The 9378-nt window shown below is 40.8% G+C and overlaps 1 long non-coding RNA gene across 1 annotated transcript; it reads right to left on the bottom strand.

The window, feature by feature from the left end:
• Window positions 1–470: 470 nt before the first annotated feature.
• LOC120220783 lies at window positions 471–9113 on the bottom strand. The gene is made up of 4 exons (XR_005525659.1): window positions 9055–9113; window positions 8219–8356; window positions 6679–6778; window positions 471–549 (listed from the first exon to the last, which is right to left on the bottom strand). It is a non-coding gene; the product is annotated as an uncharacterized LOC120220783 (long non-coding RNA).
• Between the last annotated feature and the right edge of the window lie 265 nt (window positions 9114–9378).

Raw genomic sequence — 9378 nt, 5'->3', positions numbered from 1 at the left:
TAAGTGTCCGACTTTGGCTCAGGTCATGATCTCATGGTTTGTGGGTTCAAGCCCTGCGTCGGGCTCTGTGCTGACAGCTCAGAGCCTGGATCCTGTTTCAGATTCTGTCTCCCTCTCTCTCTCTGCCCCTCCCCCACTTGTGCTCTGTCTCTCCAGGTCTCTCAAAAATAAGTAAGTGTAAAAAACTTTAAAAAAAGAAATAAAATATTATTTCTAATGCTAGCTAAATACAAGGGAAGTAAATTCTAATAGGGCAAAAGAAGGAAAGAAGTCTCCTTCTTTCACGCTGTTTTTTTCCTTTTTCCCTTTTTGTGGTTACCAGCCATTTGTGTATCCTTTATGTGCCACAGTTACTCAGTCTTCAAAATAAGTGTAAACTAGACATTTATGCATTTACAAGATGAGACCCCCCACTCTGGGAGAATCTAAAATAATACTAAAAAAATGGCTTACAAAATACGCATCAGGCACAGCTTTCTTCTTTACTGGAGGATTGCTCAGTAGGTTCCTTTAAATCAGAATTGTGCAGACCGAAGCTTTTACAAACAGCTGTCGAGCGGTGGAAAGAATCAAAAGATCTCAATTAATGTCCCAGCTACAGCATTCAGTAGCTGTGTGACCTTGAGCACAAAAATCTGTGAAACTTCCAGACCTTTTTCTCTTCTATAAAACAAAGATAACAACACCTACTTCATAGACTTGTTGGGATCAAATGAGATAATTTGTGTGGAAGGGCTTAGTTAACATAACCCATTTATTTGTGAGTTCAGGGAGCACTCGTGAAGCATCTGCTATGAGGCAGGCACTGGTAGACACTGACCATATGATCTGCACAGCACGTGGCACGTTCATTTCCAATTTTCATCTGTTAGAGACTTCCAACTTGAGTTGAAATTTGGTTTGTATGCAGTACACCCACAACTTCTTAGAAATATATTAATTGTGTAACCTGAAGGACAGTTACACCTACTCACTTACTTCTTCATCTATTTCGTATGCACCACGAGTTGTGAACAAAGCATCTGCTTCTAGAAGATTTCCCATCCTTACTGGCTAATGTGAATCAAAGGGAGGGGCACAAACCACAGCCTTTTCCAAATATGGAATGGAACGAAAATGCTCCTTGGGGTGTGGGTGCAGATGCTGCTGAGGGACTTGCCACTGTGAAGACTCTTCCAAGTTCCCCTGAGCCCTTGAATTGGGCACCATATGGTAGGATGTCCTTGGTGAGGCTATTTTCTACGTTTCAGAGTTGCACCGTGTTGGTGGAAGTTCTGTTTCAGGCTGCTGTGATGTCAAGGACTTTGTACCACCTCCTGTGTCCCTCCCGACCTGCCTGAGAGCCTGCAGCCTTCTGAACTCCACTCCCTTCCCAGCACCTGGGTGGAGCAAGGACTGTTTCAGTCTTGCATTAGACCCTAAAAGCTACTGTTAGGAATCTTGCCTTACCTTGCCTCTTCTATTTAGTTGGGCTTCGATATCTCACGTGACATTTCTCGAGAAGCTATGTAGACTTTCTCTGGAAATTTCTATCTGCACAGCCATTGGAAGCAAGATGGTAGCATTGCGCAATTTGAAGGGGCTGCAGTCTAAGTACATTGCATTGTGTCAGTAGCACCTTCTGTAGTGCACAGTAGTGTACAAACTGTCCAGCCATATGTGGAAGCCCTGATAGGAAGACTAGAAGCTCCGAAATATTCCTTGCAATTGAATCTGAAGCTTGATCACATCCACGCTCTCCTTCATGCTCCCCAAAATTGTTTTAGCCACTTTAATCTAACTTTCTAGTCAGCATCGGAAAATGTTCTCTTGGAATGTGCCTCCTCCCATCTATCGTTGTTGTTAAAACCTTAGTTTGGGGCTGTATCATCTTTCCCTTGAATTACTGTAATCGTCCATCTCCTATCTGGTCTCCCTGCGTTCCGTCCCTCCTCCCACCACCATCCGTTTTCTCGCATTGACAAGGTGACCCATCTAAATCACAAGCCTGGCCAGGTCATGCCCCTGCTTGTACTCCTTTAATAGCTTTCTAGTGCCTTCGGGACAAAATCCACACTTTTAAGTGTGGATACAGGACCCTTCACGATTCTGACCCCTGCTCTCACCTTCTGCTTCTGAAACAATGTACTGGTTCATGTCAAAACAAGTCCTGTCTATTTGATGCTTGCTTTGCCTAGGCTGCCCTTCCACTCCTCTGCCCCTTTCTCCTGAACAAGCCCAGCTTAGATGTTACCTCCCCTGGAAGCAATTTGGAGGCGAAAGTGGAACCATGTCTTGAGCAATAAAAACACTTCTGCAGTCCACAAAGTGTTGAAAAGTAACAGTCTTGGTGGGATGGTCAGCGAGAAAGTCATGCCTCTCTCACCACACACTGATTCATAGGGATTCAATACTAGTGGCATGAAGTTCAGAGAGCGATACAAAGAGGAAGGACCATGCTGAGCCCATTCCACTATGTTCCTTCTTGGCCTCTGGGCTGCCACACAGAGACAATCAGATGGCAGAACGACCCAAGGAGGAGCAGCCTCAAGTTGCATGGAAAATAAAAGTCAGAAAACATAGCAGAAAAAGTGTCAGCTCTGGAACCAGAAAAACCGAATTCTGGCCACATTATCTTTGGACCTCAGTTTATTATTTCATTGTGAAAGAATTGGACTCTGTCCAAGGTTTGCATACTGTGCTTCACACAGCCCTAGGTGTTCCAGATGTTTTTCAAGAGCCACCTCAGGGGACTAGAAGGGGCAGAGAGGGGATGAATGAAATTCCCCAAGAACACCTCCACGCCTGTCAGATACTCTGTTCTTCTGTGTAAGACTCCATCAGTGCTGCTTAAAATGCATTGCAAGACCCTAAAAGAGACTAATGAATAGTAGATAGTCTTTGAACCCACCTTCTCCCAGAGTTAAGGAAGGCTTGTTGACTGAGGTTCCAGCAGTAACTGGGCTTTGCTTCTGGCTGCTCGCTCAGTCACTTCCCTGCTCTGTCCCCTCCAGCTGTGCTATTGTCCAAGGATCAGTTGGACTTTGTCTCCAAACCACTCAATGCCAGTTGTACGCGTTGATTATATTCTTTTTTTTAAGTTTATTTTTATTTTGGGAGCAAGAGAAGGCGAGTGGAGGAAGGGGCTGAGAGAGAGTGAGAAAGAGAATCCCAAGTAGGTTCTGCATGGTTAGCACGGAGCCTGACACAGGGCTCGAGCTCATGAACCCTGAGATCATGACCTGAGCCGGAATCAAGAGTTTGATGCTTAACCAACTGAACCACTGATTATATTCTTTTAATTACAAATTATATAAGCCAGTGAAATACAATAAAATAAGAGCTGTGTTTTCTACAAATACTAACGAGAATGCTTTGGAAAGATTTAGTAAAAACAACCAGCTAAGAATATTGCTGTGGAAATATGTATGGGGAAGTTAACTCTGTAGGGAAAGATTGTATAAATCTAGATGGAATCTACTCTCAGGTTGTTTCACAAGTATCTTGGAGTTCTAATTCCACTGTAAAGAAATCCCATCTAGAAATGGTACATGGTGCATCAGAACATGGAGTTCCCTTAAAAGGGGCAGTGCCATGACTCCAAACAGTGTATCCATAACTCAAGTCAAGCCTTGGCCCTACATGAGTCACTGGAAAATAGGCACCTATTTTTTAAGATAAAATAAAATAGGTAAATGTATATATGTATATGTATTATTTTTATGATTCTCCACTTTGAGACAAACCAGAAAATCTTCTTTCTGTAAAAACAAGCAAGTGAACAAACAAGCAAACAAACCCACGGCAACAGTCCGGGCTCTGAGTTTCTGTTGGCATTTTTTTTTTCCAAACAGAGAAGTCACTTCTGTTGAAGTGGACCCTGACTGGCCCTGCATTTGTGCAGCTGTCAGGCTCAATGGCCACTATAACACAGACAACATGGCCATTTCCAACTACAACAGGTGTGCCTGATTTTTAGTCTTTCTTAAATTTCAGCAGAGACTGCAATACGATCATGAAAAAAAAAAAAAGTTGGACCAGAAGAAGAAAGATAGTCAGGGGCGCAGAGTGAATGGTGTGACCTGGAACTCTCTCTCTAACTGGTCAGTACACTCGTAGTACCAGAGAGCTCTGCTTGGCAAACTCACCATTGCGAAGATTTACTGATTCTGCTTTTCAGCTGAGATCCATGGCTGAATGACTTGTCTCATTTTTGTTGGGTTGGGACAGGATGGCGATCATACAAAGATGTCTGTGGCCAGTGATAGTGGTTAACTATGCACAGCAAAATCAGCATTGCTAGGGGTCAACAGAAATGCGCCAACTAAGTGGGCCTTGACCTAAAAAGTGTAATACATTAATGCAAAGAAGATACATTATCTTCTTTGGTGGAAGAAATAGCCATTCTGAAATCAGAGTGTGGATCCTTGGTGTGTAAAGCAGCTTGTGAAAGACTAAGTATTTTATCAGGAGTCTCTATGATATATAATTAAATTAATTTGTTTACCTTTAGTAAACAAATCAAGAACTTGATGCCTTAAATTATAGATAAGGCGTGATCCTTCAAAATGGCATCTTGTCATCTATAGAATTCTACCTGGGAAAGTGGACTAGGTCTTAAAACCTTTGAAAAGCAAATGTCACCTACATCCTACCACTGTCTGACCTCTTCTGCCCCTCTTCCCTCTAATGGCCATTGCCTTAGTCCAGACATATTTTATAAATATTAAAATATATTTCCTTTTCATAACAGATGAAATCACGTCTTCTATTCTGTTCCACCACTTTCTTTATGCATCTTACTTTTAAAGTTCTCATAGGGTATAGTTCTATGTAGTTACTAAGGATTATTTAACTAACTAGCTCAAGTCTTACTTCTTAGAGGGAATATGGGCATAATGGGGGAAAAACCATTAAAAACCATACAGAAGGATATATTTTTTAAAAACTGCTGATCATCTGGATGATATAAGAGATAGTCTGTGGGGCAAGAAAGGGACTGACATCTGAGGATAAGTAATTTATATCAAAAGCAAGAATAGGCCTACTCTGATGAGCCTTTCCATCTTCTGTGAAATTCAAGGCTCACCTCAGGCTTAATGAGAACCTGTTTAATTTCCCAGGGAGCAATCTGTAGAATAAAACTTGGGTCATGTTGGGAAATGTCCCCCAACTTTGCCATTATTCCCTAACTGATCTCTGTTACTTAACAGGACGTCTACTAAGGTACTAATTAGGTAGGAATCAGGGTTTTTGAAAGTCAGACTTTCTGGTAGAGTGGGAGTCAAGCCATTATGAGGCCTGTTTATTCCCTTGGTTAATATTTTTCCTTTCATCCAGGACTGTACTTAGTTTTTGTTTTGTTTTGTTTTGTTTTTTTACAGAGAAGCTGAATGAGCTTAACAGAGTCCTCTAAATTAAAAGAGCCAATCACAGCACAGTTCTTAATAGGGTAAAAAATTGTGGTCCCCAGTTTTCATCAATAGAAAGTAGTCACGGAATTCCATAAAAGGGGCTTTGGCTTTGGGGTTCAGACCATGTGCTTGGGTTCAAATCCAGAGTCTACTACATACTAGCCATGTGACCTAGGCATATATAAGGTGAGGTATCTGCTTATATATAAGCTGAGGTATATTAATCCCTCCATTATATGGATATTGCCATATAATGTAATAGGAAGTAAATAAGATAATGTATGTTCTCATGGGCCAAGTGCCTATGTGCACTGTCAGGCACTGTGCTAGATTCCCAGAGAATGACACATGCTAAATATATGGCAGACAGTCATTAAAGACTTGTTGACTTGATCTCATAAAGTAATAGAGACTCTCAAAAGCTAAGCAAACAGGAAAATGTAAATGAAAGGTCTTTGTAACTGTTCTATTAGATAGTAGATTAAGTAATTTTTTCCACATATGCTTCCGAGAATTTCTTTTCCAGAATCAGACACAGAGGGAAGAAACAGGTAGAGGAAAAATAAGATACATCTTGAGACTAAAAGAAAAGTTATAAAAATGATGAATACAATATGTCTACTGCAGGGTGGTTATTAATGAAAAATTCTGGTGTGACGGGCCATAGCTTAAACTCTGGTCCTGTTCACTTCCAGGATACAGTTACCTAGGGCAGTCTCGTGCTACTGACATTTGGGAGAGATAATGCTCTGTTGTGGGAGGCAGTTCCATGCATTGTAGGGTGTTTGGCAGCGTCCCTGACCTCGGCACACTAAATGTCAGTAGTATTCTCCACCAAGTTGTGACAACCAAATGTCCTATATCCCACAGAACTGTTCCTGGTTGAAAACCCCTGCTCTAGGGCCTATTTGACCAAAGAATGTAAGAAAAAATGTATTCCCAAGGCCGAGACCCAGCACCCAGGCTTAACCCCATATGAGCACCTCAGTTGCTGGGACACTTCGGAGTGCAGATGCTTCTGAGTGTGACTTTCATATGCAAACTAACCCATCTGGAGTCCACCCTACCACCCACCTCCTCTATGGGCTCTCACACTCAGGGGCCACTATTCCCTGGGCTCAATCACCCTCAGAACCAGGTCCCAGAAAACTGGGGACAACCCCTTTGCCTCAGAGCCCTCTGAAATTATTCAAACTTGCCAATCCTTGCCCGTTCCTTCCCACAGAAGCCACAATTAAGGCTCTTGCCCATATGTCTCCCACATTCCCTCAGCCTTCTGACTGACCTTGGTGCTTCCTTGTGCACCCCTTCTTCTTGGGACTTGTGGGCATAACAAATTATCTTTTCAATGGCAATTGCCTACTCATCAGTTGGCTCCTCTCTACCTAAAAACAAAAACAAAAACTAAAAAAATGTAGTTATTTACATTATATTGCAGATTTATGTTTGTTAACATGTAAAAATGATCCTGATATATATTATTCAGTTAAAACACAAAGCAGATTGTAGAATAATTTGTGAAGGTTGATATTGCTTTGTTTAAAATCAGTATAAAATTATAAATATGTGTTGTGATATGTCAGGCACTGTGAGAAACATTTTACATTTGTATGAATATCTTATAACAGCCCTATAGGGAGATATTATTATCTCCATTTTAAAGATAAGGAAAATGAGGCTTTTGTAGGTAAAACCCTTGCCTGTACTCTATATTAATATCATAACTATATTAATAACTAAGTTAATAATGATCTTCTTGAGTTGGGACTCTTTATTTCCTCTATTTTCTAAATTTTCTGCAAGGAACATGGGTTAATTTTGCAATTAACATAATCAATTTAAAAGAATATGTAAATGGTTTTAATGACAGAAAATGTTAAAGAACATGTATAAGATAAATTCTATATACAGTATAATTTCAATTATATTTTCTAAAAAAGCAGAAAGAATATACTGAAAAGAAATGGGTACAAATGTTACACATGGTTTTTTCACTTGATTTAAGCACTTTGGCATTTCCCAGATTTCTTACAATGATCTTGCTTCCATTATTAAGCAATTTGCCAAGTTGCCTACTGTACAGCAGTTAGCACTGAGGTACTTTAATTCAGGCTAAATCCCCAAAAAGTCTTTGAGGCAGTGTGAGCTCTTACCCCACGATGTCAGGTATGCAGGAGACTTAATTTTTTTTTTTTTAGCAAAACTGGTTTTTATTTCAAATTTAAGAAAAGAAAAAGTCTTGGGGTGCCTGGGTGGCTCAGTTGGTTATGTATCCAACTTTGGGCCAGGTCATGAACTCATGGTCCCTGGGTTTGAGCCCCACATCGAGCTCTGTGCTCATAGCTCAGAGCCTGGAGCCTGCTTCTGATTCTGTGTCTCCCTCTCCCTGCCCCTCCTCCACTCGCACTCTGTCTCTCAAAGATAAATTAAAAAAAAAAAAAAAGAATAAAAAAAGTCTTGATGCCAATGCATTTCACTCTCTTTTCTTCCCTAGCCCACCCTTTCCTTCACCCCTACCCACACTCCCTTCCTAGGGATTAGCCACCGTGTTTTACTGCATCTCAAAATATTACGGAAAAGAAACACATGTCAGTATTTTAGAAATATTTTCCTTCCTCCCATCGTGGTACTGAAACAATCAGACCTCAAACCAGACTAAACCAGAATTACCTCTCTGAATGATTGACACAATAGCCTTTTCAAGGTAGAGCTAAGTTAGCTGTAAAACTTCCACCCTCCTGGGACTTAAAGTCAGCCGGGCTGACATGACTCCTCTTTCCTCAGGTTAAGGATTAATTGTCAAATGGAGATAGAATCCTCTTTACCTAGAAGGGTGGTCACATCAGGTCATCCTGGAGGGAACTGAAAGAGTACATTGAAGCCTAATCTGGCAGCTGCTTTTGGCTATTAAGTAGTCTTTCTGCTCTGGAGCAGATGGTGTTGGCAGTGCCATACAAGTCACCCTGGAAAGACACAAACACATTGGAAAGTTGGCTTTGGCTTTCCACATTAAATATCTTTTGAGTTTATACATATATATGTATATATATGTGTATATATATACATATATATACATACCTACACATGTGTGTATATATATACATATATAGGTGTGTTTGATAAATATATGACATGTCTATATCACCAGCATTTATATAATGTTTGCAGGCTGATCCATTAGTGTATTTTCAATTTGTACCCAAGCCAATGCTTGGCACACACTGGACACTCAATATCAAGGTTATATTTATGATAAATAAGTGGTAAATGAATTCTAAAAGGTGAATATCCACAGATAATATGCACATAGCTAATACACAATTCAAATGTATTCTATCCATAAAATGACACATGGACAGTCTTAAGGGTAAGAATGGAACTTGCTGCTTTTCCCAGAGCTCCACAGTTGGAGCAGGGCTCAGTCTGGAGTAGGAAATGCTGAGTTGTACCATGCTTAGTGTGAGTGGGGGTAGTTCCTTGCTTTGCCTGTGGATATACCAGGTAGATATGAGAGCGGCACTTCTAGGTGGAGGCATGACAGGGGGACTCAGAGCCACTGCAAAGAGCCGGTCTCAAGCTCAGTTTAACTCCTGACTCAAAAGAGCCTCAGGTAGAACTATGTTCCCTAGATACCCAAGGCCAGCCAGAGGCAGATACACACAAACAGTAGGTCCTTATGGTGGCTCCAGTGTGTTAACAGTCTTGTGAATCGGATTTTGGAGTCAGCCAAGAACCCAATCACAAACATAGATCTTATAATGACTTTGGGAATTTGGAACTTCATGCCTGGTGACATTCTCTGATTCCATTATTATTGTCATGATCATTAACTTTGCAGCTACATTTATTTGAACACCTACATACCAGGCACTGTGCCAAGTATTTTGTCTCTAATTGTTATAACCTATCTAGAAGGTATTATTATCTACATGTTACAAATGAGAAAATGAGTCCTAGAGAGTCTAAACAACTTTCTTAAGGCTCA

The sequence above is a fragment of the Hyaena hyaena genome, unplaced genomic scaffold (genome assembly GCF_003009895.1).
Source record: "Hyaena hyaena isolate Hyena2069 unplaced genomic scaffold, ASM300989v1 scaffold_722, whole genome shotgun sequence".
In the NCBI taxonomy this organism is placed as follows: Eukaryota; Metazoa; Chordata; class Mammalia; order Carnivora; family Hyaenidae; genus Hyaena; species Hyaena hyaena.
This window is presented reverse-complemented; position numbering and strand designations above follow the sequence as displayed.